Genomic DNA, 12388 nt, shown 5'->3' with positions numbered 1-12388 from the left:
CCCTCACTCCCCATCCACTGTCCTCATCCATAGGTGCACGATTTTTGTCCAGTTTCTTCCCGCATCTCCCATTCCCCTTTCCCCCCCAAGAATAGTCAGTCCATTCCCTTTCTATGTCCCTGATTCATTATAATCACCAGTTCATTCTGTACATCAGATTATTTATTCACTTGATTCTTAGATTCACTTGTTGATAGATGCATGTTTGTTGTTCACAATTTGTATCTTTACCTTTTTCTTCTTCCTCTTCTTAAAGGATACCTTTCAGCATTTCGTATAATACTGGTTTAGTGGTGATGAACTCCTTTAGCTTTTCCTTATCTGTGAAGCTCTTTATCTGACCTTCAATTCTGAATGATAGCTTTGCTGGATAAAGTATTCTTGGTTGTAGGTTCTTGGTATTCATCACTTTGAATATTTCTTGCCATTCCCTTCTGGCCTGCAAAGTTTCTGTTGAGAAATCAGCTGACAGTCGTATGGGTATTCCCTTGTAGGTAATTGAGTCTCTTTCTCTTGCTGCTTTTAAGATTCTCTCTTTGTCTTTTGCTCTTGGCATTTTAATTATGATGTGTCTTGGTGTGGTCCTCTTTGGATTCCTTTTGTTTGGGGTTCTCTGCGCTTCTTGGACCTGTAAGTCCATTTCTTTCACCAGGTGGGGGAAGTTTTCTGCCATTATTTCTTCAAATAGGTTTTCAATATCTTGCTGTCTCTCATCTTCTGGCACCCCAATTATTCTGATGTTTGTACGCTTGAAGCTGTCCCAGAGGCTCCTTACACTATCTTCATATTTTCGGATTCTTTTTTCATTTTGCTTTTCCGGTTGGGTGTTTTTTGCTTCTTCGCATTTCAAATCTTTGACTTGATTCTTGCGCTCCTCTGGTCTGCTATTGGGTGTCTGTATAATATTCTTTATTTCAGTCCGTGTATGCTTAATTTCTAGTTGGTTCTTTATCATAGCATCGAGGGTCTCATTAGTTTTCGTGACTCTCTCCTCAAGTTTATTGACAGCTTCTAGCACATTTTTGCAAGCCCTCAAAATTGCGATTTTTAGCTCTATATCCTCCATTTCTGTCATGTTTTTTTGTCTCCGCATTTTTTATGCTTTCTTGGTGCACCCCCTAGTGGTCTTTGTGCGCAGTCTTGTTCTAGTTGAGCCTTGATTGTTGTAGTTAATACTAGAGGGATTTGACCACCAGGCCGACTGGCTGTGTGAATCAGCTGTGTCTGCCGCGGAAAACTTCTGTCCTCTGGGGAGGTGCTAATCTAGCCTTTGCCTGAGGCGATCCGGCAAATGGCTCTGCGCAGGGCTTGGGCGGGGCGGGCTCAACAGGGCGGGCGGAGGGAGCCGTTATGGTGCCCTCAGTCCTGTTCCCAGAGGCTCTGCTTCTCAGAACCCCAGGAACTGCTGCAAACCTCGGAGAGAAAGCTGCCTTCCAACTGATGCCAGACACTCCCGCTTCTCCCGTTTGGGTCCGAGTCCCCAGCGATTCGCCCGTATCTGGAGCTCAGAGTCTGAGACTCCCCCCTGACCGAAAACGACAACCGCGCTCTCAGCCACCAGCCCGCTTTGCGCGCGCACCTCCGCACCTGAGTTTTTTCCACACTGCGCCTCCTCTGAGCCTCGGTGTGCTGTTATTTTTCCTTCTAGTTGAAGAGTCTCTCCTCAGCCAGCCTTCCTGTGGTTCTGGGTGATGTCCGTTCCGTCTTTTAGTTGTATTTTTGAAGTGGTTGTTTGCGGCAGCAGTCTGTGGTGTTTACCTATGCCGCCATCTTGGTCTCTCGGACTTAAAAACCGGTTTCTTCAGGATTGAATGAAAACCTCACTATAAATGGAGGAGGCTGGAATGAAAAGTCTATAAAACTCTCCTCACAGATAAGTGCAGGGGAGGAGAAGTGGAACTCTGTTTCACCTGCTTCTGCAGGCAAGAGGAAAACTGAGCCATCTGCTTGGGGTCAAGACACTGGAGATGCTAATGTGAATGAAAAAGACTGGGGAAGGAGTTGGAGTGACTGTTCAATTTTTTCCGGCATTGGGTCTACTGCTGAGCCAGTTTCTCAGTCTACCACTTCTGATTATCAGTGGGATGTTAGCCGTAATCAGCCCTATATCGATGATGAATGGTCTGGGTTAAATGGTCTTCTGCTGATCCCAGCTCTGATTGGAATGCACCAGCAGAAGAGTGGGGGAATTGGGTAGATGAAGAACGAGCCCAGTAGTCCCAGGAGCCAGTTCCTGATGATCTAAAAGTTTCAGATGACGATAAAGAAAAAGGAGAGGGTGCTCTTTCAACCGGGAAATCTAAAAAGAAAAAGAAGAAATTTCATTTTGCTTTTCCGGTTGGGTGTTTTTTGCTTCTTCGCATTTCAAATCTTTGACTTGATTCTTGCGCTCCTCTGGTCTGCTATTGGGTGTCTGTATAATATTCTTTATTTCAGTCCGTGTATGCTTAATTTCTAGTTGGTTCTTTATCATAGCATCGAGGGTCTCATTAGTTTTCGTGACTCTCTCCTCAAGTTTATTGACAGCTTCTAGCACATTTTTGCAAGCCCTCAAAATTGCGATTTTTAGCTCTATATCCTCCATTTCTGTCATGTTTTTTTGTCTCCGCATTTTTTATGCTTTCTTGGTGCACCCCCTAGTGGTCTTTGTGCGCAGTCTTGTTCTAGTTGAGCCTTGATTGTTGTAGTTAATACTAGAGGGATTTGACCACCAGGCCGACTGGCTGTGTGAATCAGCTGTGTCTGCCGCGGAAAACTTCTGTCCTCTGGGGAGGTGCTAATCTAGCCTTTGCCTGAGGCGATCTGGCAAATGGCTCTGCGCAGGGCTTGGGCGGGGCGGGCTCAACAGGGCGGGCGGAGGGAGCCGTTATGGTGCCCTCAGTCCTGTTCCCAGAGGCTCTGCTTCTCAGAACCCCCGGAACCGCTGCAAACCTCGGAGGGAAAGCTGCCTTCCAACTGATGCCAGACACTCCCGCTTCTCCCGTTTGGGTCCGAGTCCCCAGCGATTCGCCCGTATCTGGAGCTCAGAGTCTGAGACTCCCCCCTGACCGAAAACGACAACCGCGCTCTCAGCCACCAGCCCGCTTTGCGCGCGCACCTCCGCACCTGAGTTTTTTCCACACTGCGCCTCCTCTGAGCCTCGGTGTGCTGTTATTTTTCCTTCTAGTTGAAGAGTCTCTCCTCAGCCAGCCTTCCTGTGGTTCTGGGTGATGTCCGTTCCGTCTTTTAGTTGTATTTTTGAAGTGGTTGTTCGCGGCAGCAGTCTCCGGTGTTTACCTATGCCGCCATCTTGGTCTCTCGGACTTAAAAACCGGTTTCTTCAGGATTGAATGAAAACCTCACTATAAATGGAGGAGGCTGGAATGAAAAGTCTATAAAACTCTCCTCACAGATAAGTGCAGGGGAGGAGAAGTGGAACTCTGTTTCACCTGCTTCTGCAGGCAAGAGGAAAACTGAGCCATCTGCTTGGGGTCAAGACACTGGAGATGCTAATGCGAATGAAAAAGACTGGGGAAGGAGTTGGAGTGACTGTTCAATTTTTTCCGGCATTGGGTCTACTGCTGAGCCAGTTTCTCAGTCTACCACTTCTGATTATCAGTGGGATGTTAGCCGTAATCAGCCCTATATCGATGATGAATGGTCTGGGTTAAATGTAGAGAAGAGCCTCCAGTGAATACCTCTAAAGTCCGTCCAAAACAGGAAAAAGCTTTTTCTTCAAAAACCATAAGCACTAGTGATCCAGCAGAAACACTCATCAAAAATAGCCAGCCTATCAAGACTCTTCCACCTACTGTTTCTACCGAGCCATCTGTTATTTTATCAAAAAGTGATTCTGACAAGAGCTCTTCCCAAGTGCCACCAATGCTACAAGAGTCAGATAAATCCAAGTCAAATACTAAGCAAAATAGTGTTCCTCCTTCACAAACCAAGTCTGAAACTAGCTGGGAATCTCCAAAACAAATAAAAAAGAAGAAAAAAGCCAGGCGGGAAACGTGAATTTTCTTTTCCTGAATAGGACATGTGTTTGCAGCCACTGTCTTGAAGATTATGCTGTTTATGCAATAATTTGTGAACATGTACAGAGTTTTATATAAATTTAAACCAATTTTTAAGACAAAACTGTGAACACAACCACCATAAAAATGGAATCAAAGGAAAGTTAATTTATGAAATTAAGAGGTCAGCAGAATATATATACTACATTGCTGGAAGACACTTGGGAAAGTCTTTTCAATTTAATGAGAACGTTCTTAATTCAAGAATATTATCCTGGTTTTACAACAGTGCCCTGTTTACAACAGATTGTGCCCTATTTCTTCTGCAACTGAGGAATAAAGGATTCTGATTAGAGAGAGGGTTGCCTACAAATTCGTAGGCAACTTCTCAAACCTTATGCACGGAACTTACACCATTTGAATCTGTTTTATGCTTAAATCAAAGTGCTTTGATCAAATGCATAATCTGCCATATCTTTACATATTTGTTGGTAGCAATTTGTATTAAAGGAATCACAAGTGCAAATAAAAAGTCATTTATCATTTATTTAACTAAACTGTCATGGTTTAGTTTACAATTTTTAAAAAGTTCTTAATTGAAAATGCAGTTGACACGGCTTACAAACTTATTTTTGATAGTCTTACATTACTTGAATTGTTCAAAGTACAATATATTTTAAATTAAGAATGGTAAACTGTATGTCTTTGTTTTATACTTTCAAAGATGAGACTCATAAATAATGCTCTTGTTTATGATTTGAAAACTTTCAAGCAAAATGTAACTTACATTTTTCCTTTCCCTAGCAATTTCTTCCAGTGTCATCTCTTCATTACTAACACTTTTTGACTATAAAAATGAAATCTTTACAAACTAGTTCTACAACAGAACTTTGAGTATATGATGGAGAATGGAAACCTAGAGTCAGACCGCTTTAATTGACATTGTCAAGACCTCCAGTTATCAGGAATACATTTTTTACTGCCTTAACCTGTAGTGCGTAGAATATGCATCAATTTCTTGAAGGGGATTCGTGTTTTCATAAGAATTTTTCCTGTAATTATTGCAATCATGGTCAAATAAGGAATGTTTCCTGCTTGAAACTATTAATTTAAATGCTGTGGGAGCTGTTTCACCATTTCAGGCACTGTGTAATTCTATTGTGATAAACTGGCAGGTATCTTTGTAACTATAAATAGTGCATGCTCAGCCATGTACACTGTAAATAGCCTTTACCAAACGTGTTTGACAAGGACCATAATTAGCATCACTTAGTGAATTGTGATAAAGAAAAAAGCCATGATTTATTTGATGTGATTGGCTTAATTGTTTTTATGTGGCATCAAGAATGAAACTGTTTAGCTGTAACCAATGGTACTGATCTATCCATCCAGCGTGTCTTTATTCTCTTTGATTGTGATTTGACAGTATTGCATTGTCAGTCTAGGAAAACTAAAGAAACAAAATGGTTTTAGTTTTGCTGAAGACTGGCCTTATTAATGGACAGCTTTCCTAACACACGATTATTAACTCTTATCGGGTGTTAACATCTGTTTCAGGAACATGGCAATATGTTTACATGTCAGAAGTTTTGTTTATGATATTTCTAAATTGATTTGTTTTAAATAAATTCAGCAAATGGAAAAAAAAAAGGATATTGCCCCACAAGACCAGTGTCAAATCACTCACATCTCTCTTCATGGCCAACATTTATCTTCCCTATGTTGCTGACACCCATTGCTTTGATCCTAAATGTGAGGCCCTGAGGTCAGGTATAATCAATCTGGGCATCTGCTTTATTGCTATGGGAAGACACATTATCAGTAAGAATATAAGGAGAGAGTGACTGGTGGATGCAAGGCCTGCTGTTTTCTGTGATGTGGGATTAGAGGGAGCAGATGGATATGGAGAGTGGGGACTATGATGAAAGAAAACCTAGGAGAGAAGCTGATCTTAGACTGAACTGTCTCCATTATAACAGGATATGGACTTTGAGGATGTGGCCATTGCCTTCTTTCAGGAGGAGTGAGGGCTCCTTGATGAGGCTCAGAGACTTCGTGATGTGATGCTGGAAGTGTTTGCACTTGTCTCATCTGTAGGTAAGATGTTCACATTGTACCAGTTTTGTGAGGTGATGCCTTTTCTTCCTTTATTCTCAAAATATAGCTTTCTCTCTCCCGCAGCCAGACCATGGGTTTTGCTAATTTCCATCACTGTCTTGTCAAATGTGCTGTGGCTGCTGGTGCTGAGCTGTATGGAGAGCCCTGACCAATGGACCTAGGAACATCCCTGACACCCATTTCCTCAAAAAGTGCCAAAAGTGTATGGAAAGTGGGAGTCTTACAGGCAGCTTAATGGGTTCCATCTTCCTCTTCCTCTCCCTGGGAGGGTGACAATATGGACATTTATTCACTTCTTCCCCCTTTCTATAGGGAAAGGTGCTTCATGACAGCCTGTGCCAGGTTATGTTCTTCACTTACATGAGCCATGGGCTATTCTTTTAAGACCCTTCTCCAGTTGTTGTTTGTAATACACTGGGGCCTTGACTTATGAGTGTCCCGACTAACGAGTTTTTCGAGATACGAGCCGTCTCTTGGCCGATTTTTTGCTTTGAGTTGCAAGCTAAAATTCGGGTTATGAGCCAGCTTCAGATACCCCACCGCTAGTTGGCGCAGCGAACGTCACAGTGAATGCCACAACATCAGCCCAGCATCACGTGTCTCACTAGTTCACTTTAATGATTTGACATACGAGTAATTTGAGTTACGAGCTCCTCGTAAGTCAAGGCCCCACTGTATTACCTTAACTGAGTACTGTTGCGGGCCAAATTGCTCTGGGCCAGAGCTGGCTGCTCTCCTCCATTGTCTTTTATTAATACTTGGAATAGTTAGGATTTGTGCATCGGTAGAGTAGAAGATCAGGGAGAAACCTGGCTCCCTACAGGGAGAACATGCAAGATGGTCTCAGAGGAGGTCTGGCCATGCTGAGTGACAACTAGGGGGAAGGTATCACATAATGGTGGTGGTCAGATGGTACCAGGAACCAGCTAATTTAATTTCCAAAAGTGTTTAGGGGCAAGTGCCATGGCTACACCCCATTTCTACCTTCTCTTTTCCATACTTGACACTTTGCTGACTTGCATTTCATCTGTGACTTCCTGGCTTATGGCTACTATCAACTTTGTCACTTTTTTGCATTACCTGTCCCTCTGCCTTGCTCCCTGTTCAGTAGTCTCCTACATGTACTTGCACATGTGTTATGAGGTACACATGATTAAGTAGTCCTTGAATCCCTGATACTGGTTTAGTGAATTTTACTTGGAAGAAGACATAACTAACATTTTGCACAGCTTGCCCCTCTCATCAGCAGAACAGCCTTGCTGAGCACTGTTAACAGAGGACTGAGCTGGAGATGCATCTTCTCTTCCATGTGGTCCTTGTCATGTGTGTGTCATGTTTCTGGTGAGGTCTTCCCTGTTTTGTGACCTTCAAAGGCCCAGACCTTTACAGCAGCTGCTTTTTAATCCTTCCTGCACATCTCTTATTTTCAGACAATTGCATAGAACCCATATATTATGTGCAAAACACTTTGCCAATGGAACTTCGCCTGTCACCACAGTCAACATTCAGTTTCTGCTCATTTCTCTCTTTTCAGGTTGCTGGCATAAAACAGATGAGGAGGAGGTCTGTTCTGAGCAGAGTGTATGTGTACAAGGAGAGTCACCAGTCAGGGCTTCTGAGACAGCTCCAGCATCCCAGAGGACCCATCTGTGTAAGCGGTGTGTCTCTGTTTTAAAAGATATTCTGCACCTGAGTGAGTCACAAGCAGCAGACTTTGAGCAGAAAGCCTTCTTCATTGACACATGTGTGAGAGACTTCTGTTTAAATGCAAACCCTCACCAGCAACAGAGGGATTCCTGTAGAGAGAAGCTCTGGAAAGAAGGCATGGACAGGGCCTCATTTGTGACCAGGTGCAGCTTCTACTTACCTTGGGTGCCTTCAACTAATAGGGAGGTTGGGATAGTCTTCCCAGTCATGTCAGGGCTTCTCCAGCACCAGGCCCCTCTCAACACTGAAGAGCCACACAGTGGAAGTGAGATTTCACAGGACTATGTTGGTGGAAAAAGTCTTCCCCAGACTTGCGACTGTGGGAAATTTTTCAGCCACAACCAGAAGTTGTTCATCATCAGGGTGCCTGCTCTGGAGAAGTGAAATATGAATGTGACAAATGTGGGAAAGTTTTTAAACGAATCTTTCACCTCATTCAACATGGAAAAATTCACGCTAGAGAAAAGCCCTATGAGTGTACTGATTGTGGAAAGTACTTCAGGCAAAACTCCCTTCTCACTGAACACCACCGTGTTCACACTGGAGAAAAGCCATATGAGTGTGCTGATTGTGGCAAGTCCTTCAGGAGAAACAGTGACCTCTCTAAACACAAGAGAATTCACACTGTCAAAAAACCTTTTGAATGTAGTGATTGTGGGAAGTTCTTTAGATGAAAGGTTAACCTCATTCGACACCATAGAGTTCATAAGGCAGAAAAGCTGTATGAGTGTAGTGATTGTGGAAAGTCCTTTAGGCAAAGACATTCGCTCATGGACCACCACAGAAATCACACTGGAGAAAGGCCTCATGAGTGTAGTAAATGTGAGAAATGTTTTAGCAGAAAGCCTAGCCTTGTTAGACATCTGAGAGTTCACATTGGAGCAAAGCCTTAAATGTGCAGGGGAAGTTTTATCTTTCTCTACAACACTGCAGGAGACTTAAATCCATTTGCCTGAATATAAACCCCTTTTATCTGAACATACACCGTGCGAAATTCCTCATAAGTTTGAGGTACAAGTGAGGCTTGAAGGAGCTGCATTGCACTTGCTAACTTGCCGAGGACTCCTACCTCATTGATGTCACTGTGAGTATTTGTGGCTGAAGTGACCTCCTCTACCACCTGGATCACCTGAACAGTGTGCATCAGTCACCACCCCTGCGTGCTTAGGGAAAAGGAACTCTATGTTCTCCCTTGTGCTTGAGAAATTTATGAAGAATCCAAGGTCTTGGCTGGATCTTCATTCTTTCTCTCTGACGTGAGAATTGACCTGACCCAGGTTTCGTCCAGAGCCTCCATCCTCAGCAAAGAAGTTCTACCACTTTCAGGGACATTGTGGGTCTCACATTAGGCCGTGATGAATTGTTTCACGTTCCAATTCACCAACCTGCAATCCTCTTGCTGTCTTCTGTTCTTTTTATGCTCTCTTTTTGTAAAGGTGCTTTTAATGCCTGGGATAATTGAAAGGAAAGTAGTGATCTGTCAGCATGGAGAGGTAAGCATGTGGTGGGATGCCAAACTTTCTGTTTTTTGGACGGCACTGCCTGATGGCAAAAAATCACTCTTTGTCCAATATTGACTAATTTTGTGTTGCTGACCAAGGCCTTGAGAGAAAGTGTGCATGACTTTGTGGTTCTAATTTGCTGTCTGGTTCCTCTATTATTGGTGATGTCATGGTCACCCAGAAAAGGAGGCCTTTGTATTGCTTCTGTGAACAATATAAGTTGTATGCTCTGTACACTGTATGTATTACATAATTCACAGCAGTGTTTAGGGCACTTCTCCACATTTTTTAAAGCAGTCATGTGCCACCATGTGCAAAATTTTATAGCCTGGTGTCATTTGTTGTAAGATACTGAGGTTTAGATTGAACCACAATTAGTACAGAAACACTGTGTTAATAATGAGTGGGAAAGACTGGAGTAAATTAGATGAAAAGCACCTCTTTAGAATATTATCCACACATGGTCAGTGGGCTATGGCTTGTGTGATCTTTGTGTACAGACATTCTCAGGACCTCCATCACTGTCTCCTGTGGCTGAAATAATTGGCAGAAAAAATAGTGTCATAGTTTCTTGGATTTCACTCGCCCATTTAGGGTGTTCACCTCAGGGTTTGCTCAGCAGGCAAGACCTCAAAGCGAGAGGCAGGATAAGCCTGTAATCAGTCCCAGGATGTGTCTTTTGTGACCAGTCAGCATTCCTGTTGATTCCGATGGCAATAGTCTTCACTGCTTGACAATATTTGCTTCCACTGAGTCATGGCTTGTCCTCTCAGAAAATTAGGAAAGAGATAGTAGAGCCCATATAGGGTTTCCATTTTAATTTTCTAACAAGACATTAAAATCTAGGTCTGTATTTGAAAGTACTTTTTAAAGCTTTATTTCGGTATCTTTATAACGGAAATGGAACAAAATGTACTATTCTCATGTGTACTATTTGGTGAGCTTGGATGTATGGGTCAAGCTGTAAAACCATCACATGTAATACAACTTATCTGTCACCCATATACATGTTTGGACAAAATAGGCTTATAGCTATGAGTATGCAAAATTCAGAGTTTATTCTCTTTTCTTAAATACATATTTTATATATCTTAGAAATATTTTATTGACCTTTTAGAAAGAGAGGGAGGGAGAGAGAGGGAGAGAAATGGTGTTATGAGAAAGAAACTGAACTGCTGCCTCCTGCACGACACCTACAGGGCATCCAGGCAGGCATGTGTCCTGACCTGGAATGAAACTAGTGACCTATCAGGGAAAGGGATGGTGCCCAACCCACTGAGATTCACTGGCCAGAGAAGAGTTTCCTCAGGTTTATTATTTATTTATTATTGTACTAATTTCCATACCAGCAGCTCTAAACCTACTTTTCCTACACCCTGTATTTCCCTCCTGCCCTTGTATAATCTCTCTTTCTACCTTCCCCTGCTCTTAAAGCAGTCATTGATTTTCCTTCCTTTACAATATTGTTCATATTTTCATAATTTTATCTGCACTATATGGTGTATATTCTTTAACAAATACTGGTTTCCTTCACACTACACATTCTTTTGAGATTCAGCACTAAACTTTATCTATTTTTCTGTGTATGGATTTTGTTATTTGCAGGCTAACGGTATTATAAATAAATCTAATGTGTATATATGCATTCAGTTCTTTATATGGACGTATGTTTTACTTACCAAACTGTTGCAGTGTTTGGTGAATGTTTTACATTTTAAGATATGTGAAACTGATCTAAAATAGTCATTCCCTTTGTCTTCCCACCTACACACAGTAATGAAAATTCTAGTTTTTTTCACAACCCTACCAGCACATCTGATGTTTAATCTTTTTAAATTGTAGGCCTGGAAATGAGTACAGTCTTAACTTGCTTTGTTTTAATTCCATTGCCTTAAGAAGTTTTGAGGGTGAACATTTTTTTCCATGCATTTATCTACACTGTCTTTAGCTCCTCTGTTCAAATGTCTGGTCAGAATCTTTTGCCAATTTTTAAAATGACTTAATCATTTTAACCAATAGGACGTTAGTGCAGCATCTAAGACACATGTTTTCATTTCACACATTCCTCAGTGACTCAATTGACTTCTTTGCAATGTGAAACTATATATTTTCAATGCAGGAAGCAAAACTGTTTTTCACAAATTTAATCCTAAATGCAATTTAATTCCCACTTGTATGATATACTTATAAGTTAATCTGCATTGCTCACATTCTTTTCTAAATCTAAGCATTGAAATAGTACATTAAATGAAGTCAAGGTTTGTAGTATTTGTCCATTTCCCTGATGGAAATACTCTCATCATCGTCAGTTTCAAAGTAATGGCACGATAAGATACTTCAGTAGCAAATAATTATATTTTATTTCCAACATACTGATACAGTAGGACCAAACATGCTCAAGAACATTCATAATAAAATAGGAAAATAATTGAGAAGTAGCAAGTCTGAAACATTTTTTAAACTTTGATTTAACTATAATTGATTTAACTATATATTTTTATAGTTTTCAGAGTGGAAGGGAGAGGGAGAGACAGAAACATCAATGATTAGAGAGAACCACTGATTAGCTTCCTCCTGAACCCCCCCAAATGGTAATCAAGGGCACAACCCAGGCAAGTTCCCTCACCAGGAATAGAACTATGACCTGTTGGGTCATAATTTGGCACTCAACCACTCAGCCACAACAACTGGCTACATTCTTTTGAGAAAAAAAGTATATAAATCTATTTCTATTGTTGATAGTATTACACATGTCTCCCATTTTCCCCGCTGTATATGTATTCTTTGGTGGGTCTCTTCCAACTCTCCCCACTCTCCTTCCCTGGGAGATCTCTCAGTCTGGTCCAGTTAACTAAGCCTCTGTTCCTATCTTGGCCTTCCCCAGTGCTACTTGTGCTAACACAAAACCTTTATTCACCAAGGTCATTCTCTGAGATTCTAGCCCTCCCTTTGGGGGATTGAGAAAACTACATTACCCAGAAAGCAATGTGCTCACATAGGTGGAGGAAAAGTGCATTTTGGTGCCTGCACATCCGGTTAGGCCGGGACTTCCGGCATCCTCCTCCT

General features: G+C 41.9%; 2 pseudogenes; both read left to right on the top strand.

The window, feature by feature from the left end:
- Positions 1-10422, top strand: part of LOC102252476 — a 53371-nt pseudogene extending 42949 nt beyond the window's left edge.
- Positions 1799-2316, top strand: LOC102252777 (annotated as a pseudogene).
- Positions 10423-12388: the final 1966 nt, after the last annotated feature.

Source organism: Myotis brandtii, unplaced genomic scaffold (genome assembly GCF_000412655.1).
Source record: "Myotis brandtii unplaced genomic scaffold, ASM41265v1 scaffold22, whole genome shotgun sequence".
Classification (NCBI taxonomy): Eukaryota; Metazoa; Chordata; class Mammalia; order Chiroptera; family Vespertilionidae; genus Myotis; species Myotis brandtii.
This window is presented reverse-complemented; position numbering and strand designations above follow the sequence as displayed.